Raw genomic sequence first — 20,719 nt, forward strand, 5'->3', positions numbered from 1 at the left:
TTCTTACAATGCAGCAAATCTTAAAATCATTTGATCATAAAGAAAATAATTAACAAATTAACCCACATGCAGGACAAAGACATTATGTGGAACCATTATTTAACACAAAGTTCATCCATTGTCATCAAAACATACTGTTACACAAACAGTTGAAGATTTAGAAAGTAAAAATAATCAGATAAAGAGTGGTTTTCAAACAAATACATGTCTTTAAAAAAGTTATATTTATAAACATTTACATATTTTAAGAGCTTTTATCCATATTTCAAATAAAGTGAAAACAATTAAACATCACATGATGACCATTAATGAAACACACTTACAGAATTACATCCACACATTTTATTCTGAACTCATAATATTTGTGATGAACATAGATCACTATTGCTAATAACTTGTGATTAAAGAGGATACTAATGTTTAGCTTATTTTTACAGCTTTTTTTTTTACCACAACTGTTCATGTGACAATACAATTTCTTGTCCATGTTGAAGATAATACATCTACATATGTTAACTGCCCTTTTACTCAAAGGGTATGAGTAGAGCCCCGTAGAAAAGGAAAAAGTAATCACATTTCAAACGAGAAATGAGTGAGAGAATATCAGCAAGACTATTATCTATGCTATGTTCAATAAATAATGTTGGATATAATAGTCTGATATATACTGATCAAGTCAATAAAAGCTGTTTTAAAAAAATACTCATTGTAAAATAACAAATTTATGTCTGGCATTCATATATGTCATAAATATATGCACAATGACCTTATTCAGATAGTCTTTAGTTCATTAAAAATAGTATTTGTTCCATTTTATTACAAAAAGGCTTTAAACTACATTACCCACAATCCTTTGTCGCTGTATAGATGGGACGGGAAAGACATGGCGCTACAAATTGTAGTTCATTGAAAGCTGTAGTTAGGGTTAAGTTTAGGGTTACGATCTTGGTTAATCGGTAACTATTTGAAACACAGCGATAACTCATTGATAAAGGACACTGTTAGTAAAGTGGCAAAGTTAGCAAAACATAGTTAGCAACACGAAGGATCTTTTAATTTGGCTTAGAAGTTATAGTCCAATCACAATGTCGCAATCTACGTCACACTTTGTCTCTATTTGGTAATCTTCCGGTTGAAGGTAGATTATAATAACCTTATAATATAACTTAAATATCAAAATGTGTATTAATATTACATGTTATTTAGTGTCTTATTAAAAATACAAATGTATATTTACCGTGAGATTCCTTTGTGGGGGTAACCTGATGTGCAAAATGATCATAGTAAAACCAGATCATAGGCAGTATACTAAATTTGAAACGAATAATAAAATAATAAAAAAAGCATCATGTTTGAAAACATTTCCAGCATTTCCTGTAACTAAACACTGCGTCATGTAGGTATACAAATATAAATATATGTCAAACTTAAATGACAAATATAGTGCCCATTAAATAGTAAAAATAGTAGTTCATTGTAAATGAGTATGCAAATAAACACAATACATTTTTAATGAAACATTTAGAATTTATTTATAATGCCACAAAAAAAAAAAATCACGCAAACATGCAAAAACCAAAAATATATATATTTATAACAGTTTTTAATGCAATAATATATTACCATACATATATAAATGATTAAAAACAATTATAATTGAAGGAAATTTATATTTTGTATTATCATTATTATATTTATTTTGTGATATTTATTCATGTCATACATCTGGTATGTCAAGCTCAAGTAAAACTGCACTGCAAAAAATCTTTTCAAATGATGCCTTTGGAAATGCCATTATAATAAACAGCTTTCACAACAACAAGAAGTCAAGTTCATGACAAATGCAAATTATGTTTATAATAACAACTTTCTGAACTTAAACATCAAAAGTAGAATAAGTTCAAAACATATTCAAGTATTTACTGAAGAATAGCAAAAACAATTTTTACAAAACACTGAGAACCAAAGTGTGCTTGGTGAGTCCAGGTGTTTATGCTGACTAGACTGTCATATTGCAACCCGGTTAGCATGAGGAGACTTGGGCGTAAAGTGTCAGGAATTCCTGGAGGGCTCCCAGGTGTTATTCCAGGTTTTGCCACTGTAAAGTATTAGAAGTGCACAATATCATTACTGAACAAAGAATGAGTGTTAGGTTTCATTTAGAAAGTTCAGTGATATTTATTTATATATGTAAAGTGTCATTAAACCTGGCACTCTTGAATTAACTGTATAATAGGTTAAACATTTCCAGCATGTTTCCATGTATTCCAAGCTGATCTGTCAGTTCTACAAACTCAGAGATCAGGATAGTGACTGCACTTCTCATTATGAACACCCTTATCCTTCTCATACATTTTTATCACCATTGATGTCCACTGCTGTAGTTTTCATTGAAGGGAATGCTGACACAAATTCCAGCAAGTTTTTTTTTTAAATAGCAGAATATGGGTATTATTGGGCCAAAACCTTAAAAATATAAGATGCAAGATTTGAATCTTGATGAACATATTGTTAATTCACTTCTTGCAATTGAAAACACACATCTCATGTTTGACTCATCAATTATATGAAAACTACTACAGCATACTGTGCTCCACCCTAAAAATATTTCTAAATTATAACAAGCTTATTGTTTTACAAGGCTAAACATTAATTTCATGCCTGCATGATTCACTGCTTTTACTGAAACCCATTACACTCTTAACTCAAACTAGTTGACTTTATAAAAAAAAACTGCATGGAAAATGTTGCCTTAAACCCTTTATGTTTTTACACAAGGTGAAACTAAACAGCCCTCTTTAAATTAACCTAGAACCTTTACAATCTTCTTGGACTTACAGTAATATGTTAATTCAAGTATGGCTGTAAAGTTGTACCTTGTATAAAATGTAAGGGGTTTAAGGCACTGGGTTTCTATACAATTTTCTAGTAAAGTCAACTAGATTGGGTTAAAGGAATAGTTCACTATTTACTCTTCCTCAAGTGGTTGTAAACCTTTTTTTAAAAACTTCCAAGTTACTTTGTGTTGAACATGAAGGAAGTTTTTGAAGAAAGCTGAAAAGCTGAAAACATTGACATGCATAGTAGGAAAAACAAATACCATGGAAGTTAATGTTTGCAGGTTTTCATCTTTCTTTAAAATATAAATTGTTTAACTGAAGAAAGCAACTCAGACATATTTGGAACAAGTGAAGTATGAGTCATTAATGACAGAATTTTCATTTTTGGGTGAATCTCTTTAAGAGTATACTGAAAGAAATGTCCTACTCAATGAAGCTAACTTCAGCTGCATGTGTAGCCCCATAAGTACTTATCTAGAAATCAAAACAATGATCACGTCAGTCCCATTTTAGGCCTTTTATATCATATTGGCCACAGAATGGACTACTTAGTGTTGCAATAAAAAACTAAAAAATAAAACTATGACTTACCACACAATACAAGACAGACAGTGAATTTTCAGCTCTGCCTTTGCTGTACACAAGATGAGGTTCCAGCTTCAACACTGATCTGAGTGGGGCAGTTGTGCAGCTCTGTGAGGTTGTGACTGTTCAGGTGCAGTGCTGTGAAGAGTTCTTTATTAAAAGAAAGTACATTCTTTTAAAAGCTGTACATAATAGCAAAGAAAATACAATGATTTTAAATAACGATTATTTCTGAACAAAAACCTTACCCTTAGTCAAGATGAATTCATATGTCAAAAGTTTCTGCATCTAAAATGAATAAAAACAGATGTGACATTAGTTAAACCCACTAAACTACTAGATACATCAGTACTGCATTAAGCAGTTGTAAAGTAATGTAAGTGTAGTCCAAAATGAGCCTTAATCTGTTTAAGATAATGATTTAAAAAACGTTGCTTGTGTTAAAAACAATCCAGCCACTTGTAATACATAGGATCAATGGTAAATTTCTGAGAAGGTGCAAGGTAATCCTTGAGTTTTACCATTGACATCCTGACTGACATAATATTTGACAAAGAAGACAGCTTGTTGTGCCTCTTTACCACAATTTAGAGATGATAGATTCTTTCTTTTATTAAATAAATTGGTAAAGGCCAAATTATACTTGTAATAGTGTATGATATTCATTGTGACATACATCAGCTTAAGTTATACTTGAGCTTTTGTTATGTTTTATATATATATATATATATATATATATATATATATATATATATATATATATATATATGTGTGTGTGTGTGTGTGTGTGTGTGTGTGTGTGTGTGTGTGTTTTAAGAAAATAATTGTTTTTACAATGTAGCCTTTAAACCTTTGGAAACATTTGATGTTCTTTAATATTGAAACAATTACGAATACATTTGTATTATTAGAGTTGCATATTGCATATCATATAAAGATTTTGCACGAATTCTATTGTGGAAAACAACAATCTGGTAACACTGTTCCTTATCTTAAAATGTATATATTGTTCTAATGCATGACCAACGTTATATGTAAGAAAAATATGTTTTTAATAAATGAACTTGATGTAATTAGATAACGTCGCTAGTTTACAGTACATGCTTTATCAACAAATCGTCTTTATTTGTTTACTTTTTACGTACCTTGTGGAAAACCGCAGTGAACCTTGGGATCGCAATGAACCTTGGGATAGCGAGCATAGACTGTAAAAAATAGATCGCCACATACAATGACCCCAACTTCAATGAATAATTTAAAATGAAAAAAGATCAGCTGAAAACATTTTTAAACTTAGTACTTGAAATGTAATATTTTTTAAAGTAAAAAAATAACAAATAATATGAATGAATCAAAGTTTTATTAGTAGTATAGTTTTATAGTTAACCTAAACTGGACAACCGAATATATGTTCACTCATTAAATATAAAGTAAATGATAACATATTTATAAACACCAACTAATCTCCAATAAAAATAGATTATGCAGCATTAACATACTATTTAATGTTGACAGTTGAACTCATCTGAGAACTCACCGTTGATGCAGTTTGACCAATAGCAGAGCGGCGTTAAACTCACCGTGAAGGGATGTCACGTGGACCGAAGTTTATTCATACAGTAGTTTCGACCCAGTTTACAGACGCTTTTCATGAACAAAATAAAAATTACATATTTTTAAAAGAAGAAAACTGCGATAATAGGCGTAAATCAGGTTTTAAAAAGTGCGTTGACATCTATTGGTAATTATACGAGCCTCCAGCGTCTCCATATGACGCTTCAGGCTCAGGTACAGATTCTATAGGGAATCCCTGCACGTCTAAATGTGACGCTAAAGGGGTACCCTGTGCGTCAATAACTTACGCCGAGGGTTCCTGACCAAGCGTCAGTATGTGACGAGTTGGGAGTGAGAATGTGTTGTATAAGAATGAAAGTGTTTTTTGACCTTGGCTGCATATCAGCCTTTTGTTAGACACTCCACAAACCAAAATTCATTCAATCATTCATTCCTTCATTCATTAATTTTCCTTCGGCCTAGTTCTTTATTTATCGGGGGTCGCTGCAGCAGAATGAACTACCAACTTTTTCCAACATATGTTTTACAGTGGATGCCCTTCCAGCCATAACCCAGTACTGGGAAACACTCATACACTCGCAAATTCACACACCTATGGCTGTCATAACCTATGGCTAATTTAGTTTATTCAATTCATCTATAGCGCATATCTTTGGATTGTGGGGGTAACCAGAGCACCCACTCATGCCAACATGGGGAGAAAACTCCACACAAAAATGCCAACTGGCCCAGCCGGGACTCAAACCAACAACCTTCTTGCTGTGAGACGACAGTGCTAACCACTGAGCTGCTAATCCACAATAAGTGTACTTAACATATTCGGAAACAACATGCTTTATCAGATTATCAGGCATTTTTGCACAAGTGAATTAGCAATGATGGGTCATGCTTGTGTGCAGACAGGTCCTAATATGCACATGAAAACACATTTGTTTATGCTTCGTGAACAAGATCCGCTTTACCACAAAACTACAGCACTAGTGATGCAGAAGTGTTTCTTAATTAACCAATTACAAAGGGATGTTACAGACTGGATGCTGTCACATTAGTCTTGGTGGCATTACCAGAGAAAGAAAGCCATGAAAATGCCACCACGAACAGACTGAGAGCTGTAAATGTCAGCAGGCCTTATTGTGCTATACTGCTTCTCTAGATTCCACATTACATGCTGACTATTTAAGTTCTGCAGTGACGGTTGGAGAGGGAAGAGAACTGAGTTAAATTAATGATGCAGGGAGGAGATACTGGTGAATGAGAAGAAACCATTCCCTTATTTTCCTCTTTCTCTGCTTATCACCCTGAAATTTGCTTTAATAATCAGTTTATTGCACCCCAACAAGTGGAAAAGTGCTAAGTAAATCAAACGCAGTATTTAGTGATAGACAACCTGCTACAGTATGTTAAATAATTTATAAAAAATGTGATAAATTAAATGTGTGATATATTTTAATCAACACTCAGCAAGAAAGAAAACATTAAACCAAGTGTGCAACCAAATCTATTACTACACTGTAGAACATAAATTATTTTATATTAATTAATTTATTGTGCACATGCAGCAACCATATGCTTTGTGTAAGTGAGTGCCATATGTTAATGATATACAGCACCTGCCACTTTATAACACCTTGTTAACACAAAAATCTAATCAGACGCACCTCAAGGCATTTAGATCTGTATACGTGGTCAACTTGGATCTGTTTACATTTGGTCACTTCATGCATTTTTTCAGATTGGACAGTGATCATCCACATTTGATTTGTTAAAATGGTTTAGTTTGCATTTGGCCACTTTGGAAACTGCTTTCTGGGATTTTTAAACACACTAGCTAGTGTTTTTAGGTGCGAAGTATGAACCAAAATCTGAGTATGTATATCTAATGAAGAATTAAGTCATTTCTGATGCCAAAAGGGCGTTCAAACTGGTATTAGCAAGGTGTACCTAATGAAGTGGCTAGTTAGTTTACAGTATGCATGTTATAAAAAGATGTGAGGCTGCTAATGTACAGATAATGGGCTTGGGAAAGGTGCTAAAACTTCCGTAGATGAATGATGAAGGGCAGCGATAAGGCTGGAAAAAAAGTGACACACTTCTAGTACAACTGTTTGTATTTGACATTGCATTGCCATTTTACTGTATGGCCTCAGGATAGCCATGGGACTGCATGGACAATGAATATTTAAAAAGGACTCATGAATACATATCACTGTACAGAGGGTCTTAGCGGACTGTGAAGTGTCTTGAGATATTAGCTTGTTTACCCTCCACTGCAGTACAAACAGTTACTGTGGTTTTAATGCAGCGTTTAAGTGACATTTTCTTTTTTCAAATGCACATTTCTAAATATTTACACTTAAATTGAAATAAAATCATATTTTTATTTTCCAATTGAATTGTAAATGAACATTTTGTTTTATCTGGTCTTTTTACTTGAAAATATGTGATATTTTAGATACAGTTAAAGTCATTTATTATTAACTCTGTTAAACATCATTTGGGAAATATTTAAAAAAATTAAAAAAAAAAAAAAAAAGGGGGGGGGGGCTAATAATTCTGACTTCAACTGTATATGTTACGTTATGTACTAAGGTTTGCAGTCATTTTTAAAATTTTTCAAAATAACTTGCTGAAGTTTGTAGAGCAGTGCAAAAGAAAAAGCTTAGTTTAGATAATGAACATTGGATCTTATATACATGACTTAAGCTAGATCATCATGCAAGTTTAAGAAGTGAGTTTTCATTAACTGATAATTACATTTCTAACTGTGCATTAGCAGATTCATACATTTTATAAAGGTTTCATTCAATTCTTCAGAGAATCAAACCCACAACCTTGGCATTCTGTGCTCTACTATTTGATTAATTATAATCATTGTGAAAATGAAGAACGTCACCTGAAAACTGCAAAAAAAATCACTTTCAGTTATTTATCTTTTTAAAACTTGTTGGAACCATTTTTTCTCCAATGAACCTGGGTTGAAAAGTGAATAGGGTCAGTCATCATATTCATGTTCGCTTGTGTGCTGTTTTCACAGTCTCACTCATCATTATAAACGAATGTGTGTTAAACAGATGATAATTCCTCAGGCGTCTGGCCGTGTCTGGAGTGCTGAAAACACATGCAACCAATGGGATTATGCTTGGATAGATGCTGTTTGTGTGTGTGTGTGTGTGTGTGTGTGTGTGTGTGTGTGTGTGTGTGTGTGTGTGTGTTTGCGTGTGTGTGTGTGTGTGTGTGTGTGTGTGTGTGTGTGTGTGTGTGTGTGTGTGTGTGTGTGTGTGTGACTTTATTTGCATGCCAGGAGGCTGGAAGGTTTGGACAACCAGTCTCCTGTCCTCTCCATCAACCCCAAAAAACAACTGGCCTAAACACTGCAGAAAACACAAGCACAGTCGTGTGTGGCGGCCCATCTGGGAATCCAGCGGAAAGCATTCATTCCTTGTCAGTTCTGGGTAGAAATGGGCACAGTTGGCTCATTTTGTAAAGCACACACTAAACCAGAAAAGCTCATACTGTTGTTTCTCTTTACGCACACATGGACAAAGATTACACTGGGCCGTCTGGACACACAAAACCACTCACATCAGAACCAGACAGTAACAACACTCCAATACGTGTACCACTAAGTCTGTTCAAGTGGCTTCCTGAGCAAAGAACCTGTGTTTGTCTTCATTCCCCGCTGCAATATATAGAAAGCGACATGTCTTATTATACTGCTAAAGATAGAAGCGCAGCGGCAGTATTTATAGGTTGATTACAGACAGTCCGTGTTACCAGACTGGCCGCTCTGTCACGGCCAGTGACTGATAAAAAGAAAATTAAACTATTATTAATCCAAGCAAGGAATCCAAAAGCTTCGTCTTATAAAGCTCAATTACTCACTGGCCACATTAAAGACTGAAATGATCCAATAAAAGATATTTATTAGTGCAAAGACTGCAATTAATGAAGACTTGCTGAGGTGAGAGCTGCTGGCAGAATGTTTATTTAGAGAAAAACCGACTGGTGGGATGTAGCAGAGAGTATAATGAGCTTGACAGAAAAACGCATCTATAAAACTCTACCTGCTGTATCAACACATTCTCACTCCCAACTCGTCACATACTGACGCTTGGTCAGGAACCCTCGGCGTAAGTTATTGACGCACAGGGTACCCCTTTAGCGTCACATTTAGACGTGCAGGGATTCCCTATAGAATCTGTACCTGAGCCTGAAGCGTCATATGGAGACGCTGGAGGCTCGTATAATTACCAATAGATGTCAACGCACTTTTTAAAACCTGATTTACGCCTATTATCGCAGTTTTCTTCTTTTAAAAATATGTAATTTTTATTTTGTTCATGAAAAGCGTCTGTAAACTGGGTCGAAACTACTGTATGAATAAACTTCGGTCCACGTGACATCCCTTCACGGTGAGTTTAACGCCGCTCTGCTATTGGTCAAACTGCATCAACGGTGAGTTCTCAGATGAGTTCAACTGTCAACATTAAATAGTATGTTAATGCTGCATAATCTATTTTTATTGGAGATTAGTTGGTGTTTATAAATATGTTATCATTTACTTTATATTTAATGAGTGAACATATATTCGGTTGTCCAGTTTAGGTTAACTATAAAACTATACTACTAATAAAACTTTGATTCATTCATATTATTTGTTATTTTTTTACTTTAAAAAATATTACATTTCAAGTACTAAGTTTAAAAATGTTTTCAGCTGATCTTTTTTCATTTTAAATTATTCATTGAAGTTGGGGTCATTGTATGTGGCGATCTATTTTTTACAGTCTATGCTCGCTATCCCAAGGTTCATTGCGATCCCAAGGTTCACTGCGGTTTTCCACAAGGTACGTAAAAAGTAAACAAATAAAGACGATTTGTTGATAAAGCATGTACTGTAAACTAGCGACGTTATCTAATTACATCAAGTTCATTTATTAAAAACATATTTTTCTTACATATAACGTTGGTCATGCATTAGAACAATATATACATTTTAAGATAAGGAACAGTGTTACCAGATTGTTGTTTTCCACAATAGAATTCGTGCAAAATCTTTATATGATATGCAATATGCAACTCTAATAATACAAATGTATTCGTAATTGTTTCAATATTAAAGAACATCAAATGTTTCCAAAGGTTTAAAGGCTACATTGTAAAAACAATTATTTTCTTAAAACACACACACACACACACACACACACACACACACACACACACATATATATATATATATATATATATATATATATATATATATATATATATATATATATATAAAACATAACAAAAGCTCAAGTATAACTTAAGCTGATGTATGTCACAATGAATATCATACACTATTACAAGTATAATTTGGCCTTTACCAATTTATTTAATAAAAGAAAGAATCTATCATCTCTAAATTGTGGTAAAGAGGCACAACAAGCTGTCTTCTTTGTCAAATATTATGTCAGTCAGGATGTCAATGGTAAAACTCAAGGATTACCTTGCACCTTCTCAGAAATTTACCATTGATCCTATGTATTACAAGTGGCTGGATTGTTTTTAACACAAGCAACGTTTTTTAAATCATTATCTTAAACAGATTAAGGCTCATTTTGGACTACACTTACATTACTTTACAACTGCTTAATGCAGTACTGATGTATCTAGTAGTTTAGTGGGTTTAACTAATGTCACATCTGTTTTTATTCATTTTAGATGCAGAAACTTTTGACATATGAATTCATCTTGACTAAGGGTAAGGTTTTTGTTCAGAAATAATCGTTATTTAAAATCATTGTATTTTCTTTGCTATTATGTACAGCTTTTAAAAGAATGTACTTTCTTTTAATAAAGAACTCTTCACAGCACTGCACCTGAACAGTCACAACCTCACAGAGCTGCACAACTGCCCCACTCAGATCAGTGTTGAAGCTGGAACCTCATCTTGTGTACAGCAAAGGCAGAGCTGAAAATTCACTGTCTGTCTTGTATTGTGTGGTAAGTCATAGTTTTATTTTTTAGTTTTTTATTGCAACACTAAGTAGTCCATTCTGTGGCCAATATGATATAAAAGGCCTAAAATGGGACTGACGTGATCATTGTTTTGATTTCTAGATAAGTACTTATGGGGCTACACATGCAGCTGAAGTTAGCTTCATTGAGTAGGACATTTCTTTCAGTATACTCTTAAAGAGATTCACCCAAAAATGAAAATTCTGTCATTAATGACTCATACTTCACTTGTTCCAAATATGTCTGAGTTGCTTTCTTCAGTTAAACAATTTATATTTTAAAGAAAGATGAAAACCTGCAAACATTAACTTCCATGGTATTTGTTTTTCCTACTATGCATGTCAATGTTTTCAGCTTTTCAGCTTTCTTCAAAAACTTCCTTCATGTTCAACACAAAGTAACTTGGAAGTTTTTAAAAAAAGGTTTACAACCACTTGAGGAAGAGTAAATAGTGAACTATTCCTTTAACCCAATCTAGTTGACTTTACTAGAAAATTGTATAGAAACCCAGTGCCTTAAACCCCTTACATTTTATACAAGGTACAACTTTACAGCCATACTTGAATTAACATATTACTGTAAGTCCAAGAAGATTGTAAAGGTTCTAGGTTAATTTAAAGAGGGCTGTTTAGTTTCACCTTGTGTAAAAACATAAAGGGTTTAAGGCAACATTTTCCATGCAGTTTTTTTTTATAAAGTCAACTAGTTTGAGTTAAGAGTGTAATGGGTTTCAGTAAAAGCAGTGAATCATGCAGGCATGAAATTAATGTTTAGCCTTGTAAAACAATAAGCTTGTTATAATTTAGAAATATTTTTAGGGTGGAGCACAGTATGCTGTAGTAGTTTTCATATAATTGATGAGTCAAACATGAGATGTGTGTTTTCAATTGCAAGAAGTGAATTAACAATATGTTCATCAAGATTCAAATCTTGCATCTTATATTTTTAAGGTTTTGGCCCAATAATACCCATATTCTGCTATTTAAAAAAAAAACTTGCTGGAATTTGTGTCAGCATTCCCTTCAATGAAAACTACAGCAGTGGACATCAATGGTGATAAAAATGTATGAGAAGGATAAGGGTGTTCATAATGAGAAGTGCAGTCACTATCCTGATCTCTGAGTTTGTAGAACTGACAGATCAGCTTGGAATACATGGAAACATGCTGGAAATGTTTAACCTATTATACAGTTAATTCAAGAGTGCCAGGTTTAATGACACTTTACATATATAAATAAATATCACTGAACTTTCTAAATGAAACCTAACACTCATTCTTTGTTCAGTAATGATATTGTGCACTTCTAATACTTTACAGTGGCAAAACCTGGAATAACACCTGGGAGCCCTCCAGGAATTCCTGACACTTTACGCCCAAGTCTCCTCATGCTAACCGGGTTGCAATATGACAGTCTAGTCAGCATAAACACCTGGACTCACCAAGCACACTTTGGTTCTCAGTGTTTTGTAAAAATTGTTTTTGCTATTCTTCAGTAAATACTTGAATATGTTTTGAACTTATTCTACTTTTGATGTTTAAGTTCAGAAAGTTGTTATTATAAACATAATTTGCATTTGTCATGAACTTGACTTCTTGTTGTTGTGAAAGCTGTTTATTATAATGGCATTTCCAAAGGCATCATTTGAAAAGATTTTTTGCAGTGCAGTTTTACTTGAGCTTGACATACCAGATGTATGACATGAATAAATATCACAAAATAAATATAATAATGATAATACAAAATATAAATTTCCTTCAATTATAATTGTTTTTAATCATTTATATATGTATGGTAATATATTATTGCATTAAAAACTGTTATAAATATATATATTTTTGGTTTTTGCATGTTTGCGTGATTTTTTTTTTTTTGTGGCATTATAAATAAATTCTAAATGTTTCATTAAAAATGTATTGTGTTTATTTGCATACTCATTTACAATGAACTACTATTTTTACTATTTAATGGGCACTATATTTGTCATTTAAGTTTGACATATATTTATATTTGTATACCTACATGACGCAGTGTTTAGTTACAGGAAATGCTGGAAATGTTTTCAAACATGATGCTTTTTTTATTATTTTATTATTCGTTTCAAATTTAGTATACTGCCTATGATCTGGTTTTACTATGATCATTTTGCACATCAGGTTACCCCCACAAAGGAATCTCACGGTAAATATACATTTGTATTTTTAATAAGACACTAAATAACATGTAATATTAATACACATTTTGATATTTAAGTTATATTATAAGGTTATTATAATCTACCTTCAACCGGAAGATTACCAAATAGAGACAAAGTGTGACGTAGATTGCGACATTGTGATTGGACTATAACTTCTAAGCCAAATTAAAAGATCCTTCGTGTTGCTAACTATGTTTTGCTAACTTTGCCACTTTACTAACAGTGTCCTTTATCAATGAGTTATCGCTGTGTTTCAAATAGTTACCGATTAACCAAGATCGTAACCCTAAACTTAACCCTAACTACAGCTTTCAATGAACTACAATTTGTAGCGCCATGTCTTTCCCGTCCCATCTATACAGCGACAAAGGATTGTGGGTAATGTAGTTTAAAGCCTTTTTGTAATAAAATGGAACAAATACTATTTTTAATGAACTAAAGACTATCTGAATAAGGTCATTGTGCATATATTTATGACATATATGAATGCCAGACATAAATTTGTTATTTTACAATGAGTATTTTTTTAAAACAGCTTTTATTGACTTGATCAGTATATATCAGACTATTATATCCAACATTATTTATTGAACATAGCATAGATAATAGTCTTGCTGATATTCTCTCACTCATTTCTCGTTTGAAATGTGATTACTTTTTCCTTTTCTACGGGGCTCTACTCATACCCTTTGAGTAAAAGGGCAGTTAACATATGTAGATGTATTATCTTCAACATGGACAAGAAATTGTATTGTCACATGAACAGTTGTGGTAAAAAAAAAAGCTGTAAAAATAAGCTAAACATTAGTATCCTCTTTAATCACAAGTTATTAGCAATAGTGATCTATGTTCATCACAAATATTATGAGTTCAGAATAAAATGTGTGGATGTAATTCTGTAAGTGTGTTTCATTAATGGTCATCATGTGATGTTTAATTGTTTTCACTTTATTTGAAATATGGATAAAAGCTCTTAAAATATGTAAATGTTTATAAATATAACTTTTTTAAAGACATGTATTTGTTTGAAAACCACTCTTTATCTGATTATTTTTACTTTCTAAATCTTCAACTGTTTGTGTAACAGTATGTTTTGATGACAATGGATGAACTTTGTGTTAAATAATGGTTCCACATAATGTCTTTGTCCTGCATGTGGGTTAATTTGTTAATTATTTTCTTTATGATCAAATGATTTTAAGATTTGCTGCATTGTAAGAATCATAAAAATAGTGAGAAATGAGGTAACAATGACGATAAGATATCCTTTCAAATGCTGTGAATAGTTCAAAATGATTAAAAATACATAGCCATGAACCAACAAAATAAATATGCAAACCTTTAAATTATCTAAACTAGAAGTAAAAAAGTTCTGTGCTGTACTTATAAGTTACTGTGAAGTTCTATGTCTACAAAAAATACATATTTTATTTTACTTTTTGGCTTAGTCCCTTTATTAACCAGGGGTCGCCACAGCTCTATGAACCGCCAACTTTTCCAGCATGTTTTTATGCAGCAGATGCTCTTCCAGCTGCAATCCATCTCTTGGAAAATATTTTATTTTTTATCTTGCATTCAATAAAACATTATACAAAGTTATTTTTTATTTTCAGCATAACAACAGTGGCACTGTTATCTCACAAGTACAGTAGTTTTTTGTTAGACATTCTAACAAATTAATACAAATGTTTCAAAGTAAAGACAAAAATAAAAGGAGATTAATTTTTTTTTTTTTTTTTTAGAAAAATCCATGAGGACCAAATAGATCCATCAGATCTTTGATGTAAATCATAGGTTAATTTGTTCAGAGGTAGAAGTCTGGTTGCCTGACTCAGCCACATATTGACTGGAGGTATCTGAGCAGTTGACCATAATAATGTAAATTTTTTGGCCAAGTATATGCAAAAATTAAATTTATCATAAAAATGTATCATAAAATTAATATTTTAAAAGCTCTTAATGTCATTTAATGTAATAATTTTATTTTAATATAGAGTTCCTTAAATCGTTATATGTTGTAAGCAGTTAGGCATACAATAATGCTCTTAATTTACAACACTGATTGATTTTAGAGGAATGCTTACATACCGTACATATCTATGTATTTAAAAAAAAAAAAGAGACAACAATTTGGTTATAGAAGATGAAATTTTTATTTTATTTTTTTTACAGATTGCATTACATGCTTTAGATTCAGGGTTAAGGTCATCCTCTTCTGGATTACAGTAAAAGAAAATCCACAGTCAATGTCATATTCATCAGCTGGAGCTTTATTTAAAAAAATCTATGTTCTCTGCTCCAGCCAAAACTTGCAAGTACCTTGCAGGTCTCTAGATTGCACCATCGTATTGTTGTTTATTTCTCAGTTATTTTGTTGCTTTCTGAGAATGATGATCCATAGACCTTTTAACCCCTCTTCGTTTAGGCCACATGTCGAATCTTAAAAGAAGAACACAACAACATAAAAATATATTAATATCCTTTGGACTGGGTAACCTTATGCTTATGTCTGTGCCAAATAATACAAATACATACTTTTCAGTAGCAAACAAGCAGGAAAGTTCTTTGAAGGAACCAGGATGAGTTGAAAGGTATTTATAGTGGTTGGCCATCTCTGCCACAAGAATCCACTGCTTCTCCTGAAGAATCCTGACTAGCAGGATGATGTTGAAGACCCTCCTCTTTGTTGCTGGGTCAGCAGAGTCTGAAATATATTCATAAAAAGAAAGTTGTATTACAAGGATTATACGTCAACTTTTAAAGAATCAACACTGACAGAAGTCTAGTGTACATACCATGCCATATGACGAAGACATCCATATCACTTCTGTTTTTTGTTGTCTTTGCTTCTGCTACTGAAAAAATGACAATAATAGTAACACTTACAATTTTTCATGACTACATGTAATATTAATAAGAATTTCCTCACCCTCTGCCCACTCCTCTACATCACAGACCAAAGTCTTCCAACTGGTTTCCGGTCACTGCCACTTTCATGGATTCTGTTTTGCAACTTGCTTTGCAGAGCTGCTGCGGTCTACAGTGATAAGCAATCAAAAATCACAATACTATTTAAATAGGTTACTGAACATCTAAAACAAATTCTACTGGATATCGTTACCTTCTGATATCAATAGGTCAGCGAGATGGCCAAATTGTTGAATATCTGCTAATTCCAGCACATGACCATGAGAGTTACAGTAGCATGTCTGGTCACTGCAATCCTATAGAAGAAATATTGCACTGTTCAACCTCCTTCCCAAGAGTAAAACCAGGCATATCCTGGTATGCCTCACTCCATTTCACCTGGTTAACATATACAAAAAAAAACAAACAAACAAACAAGCAAATAAGTAAACCAATAAGTTTTGGCATTTACTTGTAGATCAGTTTAAGATAATCATATAGTTCATCTATCTCAGATTTAAACTCATGTGCTTAGGCATGAAACACACTAAAATCATGGGCTTAAAGATGGTGCTGAAACTTTGGACAGCTTTTTGCAACTCTTTGGAGGTAGTGTCATTAGTTGATGTAGTCCACAAATCTTCCTGTCAATCCTTAATCCTTAGCTGTAAACAAACCTTCAAAATATTATCTTCTAATCTAATTTTACTAGGTGAACATCACAGAGCTGTTTTCTTGTTAATTTAGTTTCAACACATACAGTTTAAAGTACCTTGTGCATTCATGAAATGGTTATACTTATGGTTCACATCTACTTAAATTGGCAGTATATCTAGTGTGGAAGCAAGACAGATGAAGGGCTCTTCCTTGCAAATACTATCCACCTTGTATTGCACAGACTCCCACTCAAGAATATCTAAGAAAAATGTCTGCTGAGAACTTGGCAGTCTATTAAAAATAATTATACCAAACTCTTTTCCACCAATGGAAAGAATATAAAAATATTTTAGGATATATTTATACTTGCATGACCAAATCTGAGATAAAAAAGGCCATCAGTATGCCTTAGTTTAAATAAAAACAAATTTTTACTCTAGCCCACTGTCACCTAGATCTATAGATACAGGGACTAATGGAAACATTAAAGTACACACCAACAGTCACTGGAGCAAGGCCCTCTCACAGTTGGGAAGATTGGAGTTCCTATGAGCTGTACCAGATAAAAACAACAAAGAAATTAACATTTATAACAATTCTAACTTATCCTAAGACTAGTAGACAAGCAGCATTAGTAGTTTAATTTCCTAAACCCCAATGTGGACAGTTGATGGCCTATAAGGTGTCATAAAATCAGACAAAACAAATTACTTTCTGAAAAAGAAAAAAAATGGTTGGCCACTATCAACACCCAGAACAAATAGTTTTAAACAGTTAGGCCACAATATTTTGTGAGCTTATACTGTAGTTTATAATGTTTTTCATAAACAATAGTAATAGTAAAACTAATGCGTTTCTTTCTGTTATTACAATAGAAGTGAAAGAATAATTGCATTTTATCTCATACAATCATATATGCCTAAACAATGTAGATATTTCATATACATGGAATGAAAAACTTCACTAACCCTTGACTGATTCCAGAGTGGTCTTGGCCCTCTATACATGGTGGAGCTTCCTGCAGATCATCAAGTTGTCATCAAGACTTGAGCTTATAATTGAGATCTTGATGATAAATATGAGTATCAAGGAATCACTCATGGTGATAGGCAGAAACAGGCTGAAAGACACAAGAATTAATCAAACAAATACAAATGTGTTAACAGAGATAGAGAGAAAGACAAGTTCAATTTAACATATAGACATGGGTAAAGTGGCTTTACTTTTTGCTTATTAGAAAACAAAATTGGATTTTTAAAGAAATCTAAAGAACCTGAAAAGAGCAAAGAAAAAATATTCATATCTGAACAGTGAACACCTTATAATTTACACCTGTATATATATATATATATATATATATATATATATATATATATATATATATATATATATATATATATATATATATACAAATACATATGTGTGTGTGTGTGTGGTAGATTAAAATAAAAATTAAATTAAATTAAATTAAAAATGTGCTCAGACGGGCAAAATTTCTGCCTTTTTTTCCTTTAAAGGCATGGAAAATAATTGTTTTTACAATAAACCTTTGGAAACACTTGATGTTCTTTAATATTGAAACAATTACGAATACATTTGTATTATTAGAGTTGCATATTGCATATCATATAAAGATTTTGCACGAATTCTATTGTGGAAAACAACAATGTGTTAGCACTGATCATCTTAAAATGTATATATTGTTCTGAGCTATGCATGACCAACGTTATTATTGAGAAAAATATGTTTTTAATAAATGAACTTGATGTAATTAGATAACGTCGCTAGTTTACAGTACATGCTTTATCAACAAATCGTCTTTATTTACTTTTTACGTACCTTGTGGAAAACCGCAGTGAACCTTGGGATCGCAATGAACCCTGGGATAGCGAGCATAGACTGTAAAAAATAGATCGCCACATACAATGACCCCAACTTCAATGAATAATTTAAAATGACAAAAGATCAGCCAAAAACATTTTTAAACTTAGTACTTGAAATGTAATATTTTTTAAGTAAAAAAAATAACAAATAATATGAATGAATCAAAGTTTTATTAGTAGTATAGTTTTATAGTTAACCTAAACTGGACAACCGAATATATTTTCACTCATTAAATATAAAGTTAATGATAAAATATTTATAAACACCAACTAATCTCCAATAAAAATACATTATGCAGCATTAACATACTATTTAATGTTGACAGTTGAACTCATCTGAGAACTCACCGTTGATGCAGTTTGACCAATAGCAGAGCGGCGTTAAACTCACCGTGAAGGGATGTCACGTGGACCGAAGTTTATTCATACAGTAGTTTCGACCCAGTTTACAGACGCTTTTCATGAACAAAATAAAAATTACATATTTTTAAAAGAAGAAAACTGCGATAATAGGCGTAAATCAGGTTTTAAAAAGTGCGTTGACATCTATTGGTAATTATACGAGCCTCCAGCGTCTCCCTATGACGCTTCAGGGTCAGGTACAGATTCTATAGGGAATCCCTGCACGTCTAAATGTGACGCTAAAGGGGTACCCTGTGCGTCAATAACTTACGCCGAGGGTTCCTGACCAAGCGTCAGTATATGACGAGTTGGGAGTGAGAATGTGTTGGCTGTATAATGAACAAGGTGGGATATTAACACCCACCAGCAGCCAAGTGGAGGGTTTTATTATTATCTACCAGACACTGTGGTCAGCGACCTGTACTGAAACACTGACATTGACAGCACTATTTAGATGGGACTAGTTTTCAGAATGATTTACAATTCTTATCACCCTATAACCTTAATAAAAAGTTCAAATACGTTTATAGTTGCTACTAATATTAAAACCTGGGCAGTGAAAAGCATTATGTGGCTCTTGCTGATATTAAATAGGCAGTCTTTTAATACTTAATAATTATTATATTTTTACTTAAAACGCTATCTATTTTAAAATGTTCAATGTACAAGCAACTTTTATCATAAGGTAAACACAAAACAAAATTTTTCATCTGGAGCTCCTGCACAAGTACTTCTAGTACTTGGATATTTGACTGCTCAAAGGCTGCATTGTAGCATTGGTGCACTTGACACAAAAGTATAAGTTAGCCTTAAGTTTAGACGAGCTTTAAAATTGCAAAATACTATGTTCTAAGCTTCTGCAGGAAAACTGCTGCACCTGATCTTCAATGATCTTGCCTCAATGTTAATATGCTTTTCTTTTTCTCATAAGAACAGTCTTTAATTAAATGTTTGTATAATTATGCACGCAGTACCACAGTACATTTTCATGTCATTTCAATGCATAATTACAATGCTTCGGCTGCTATATGGTCATAATAAAATAAATAAAATATAACAATAAATTATTAAACACCTAGTTCAGATCTAAAAAAATAAAAAGCTTACTGTGTTGTCTCCTCACTTCGACTGTATACGTCAAAAATAGCTACATGTCAATCAAAACAGTGAATGAGATACGAATATGAATTTACCACTGATACAAAAAGTTTTGAATCACCAGTGCATTGGAGCCAATGTGTGCACCAGTGCAATGGAGCCAACACCCCACAAAAAACAACAGACTGTCGACTGAGTGCATCATGATACCAAAGTAAAACCCACAAGCAATTTGTGAGGTTTAGGTTTAAACCCTCTGTGAAAACAAAACAAGCTGCTGATAAAAGACCAGAGAAGCCAGTACAAATTACAAAGCCATCAATAAAGTCACACTCCCATCGCACTGACCTGGAGTGAGTTTGCAAACCTCGGTCAACTGTTTATGTAGCTTTAGTGACACAACAAGTGACACAGACGCACAACAAGCCAGCGAGAAAACTCAACGGAGCAGAAACACTTCCCGGCCTGTATAGCTGACGGCTGTTTCTGTAGATGTTTATTGACTTCCCATTTCCTCCCATATTTCATACATAGTGCTGAAAGAGGGCTTTATTTCTACATTTTTTATACCCA

General features: G+C 32.9%; 4 long non-coding RNA genes across 12 annotated transcripts in view; 1 reads left to right on the forward strand and 3 right to left on the reverse strand.

Moving 5' to 3' along the window:
• The window catches only part of LOC137490330 (uncharacterized), a 272,586-nt gene that overhangs the window by 209,392 nt on the left and 42,475 nt on the right, over positions 1–20,719 (reverse strand). The window lies entirely within an intron of this gene.
• Positions 1,751–4,611, reverse strand: LOC103911510 (uncharacterized). Its single transcript, XR_662381.4, has 4 exons — positions 4,571–4,611; positions 3,674–3,713; positions 3,432–3,575; positions 1,751–2,098 (listed from the first exon to the last, which is right to left on the reverse strand). It is a non-coding gene; the product is annotated as an uncharacterized lncRNA (long non-coding RNA).
• Positions 9,773–12,669, forward strand: LOC101886594 (uncharacterized). Its single transcript, XR_223975.5, has 4 exons — positions 9,773–9,847; positions 10,707–10,746; positions 10,845–10,988; positions 12,322–12,669. It is a non-coding gene; the product is annotated as an uncharacterized lncRNA (long non-coding RNA).
• Positions 12,877–19,283, reverse strand: LOC100535223 (uncharacterized). Of its 7 annotated transcripts, XR_662382.4 has the most exons (9): positions 18,995–19,283; positions 18,603–18,662; positions 17,732–17,883; positions 17,261–17,316; positions 16,321–16,505; positions 16,129–16,236; positions 15,995–16,054; positions 15,735–15,903; positions 12,877–15,638 (listed from the first exon to the last, which is right to left on the reverse strand). It is a non-coding gene; the product is annotated as an uncharacterized lncRNA (long non-coding RNA). The 7 variants fall into 7 exon arrangements; XR_012384381.1 differs by lacking the exon at positions 18,995–19,283 and having other exon boundaries at positions 16,321–16,423; positions 17,265–17,316; positions 18,603–18,645; XR_662383.4 differs by lacking the exon at positions 18,995–19,283 and having other exon boundaries at positions 17,265–17,316; positions 18,603–18,645.

This window comes from Danio rerio, chromosome 8 (assembly GCF_049306965.1).
Source record: "Danio rerio strain Tuebingen ecotype United States chromosome 8, GRCz12tu, whole genome shotgun sequence".
In the NCBI taxonomy this organism is placed as follows: Eukaryota; Metazoa; Chordata; class Actinopteri; order Cypriniformes; family Danionidae; genus Danio; species Danio rerio.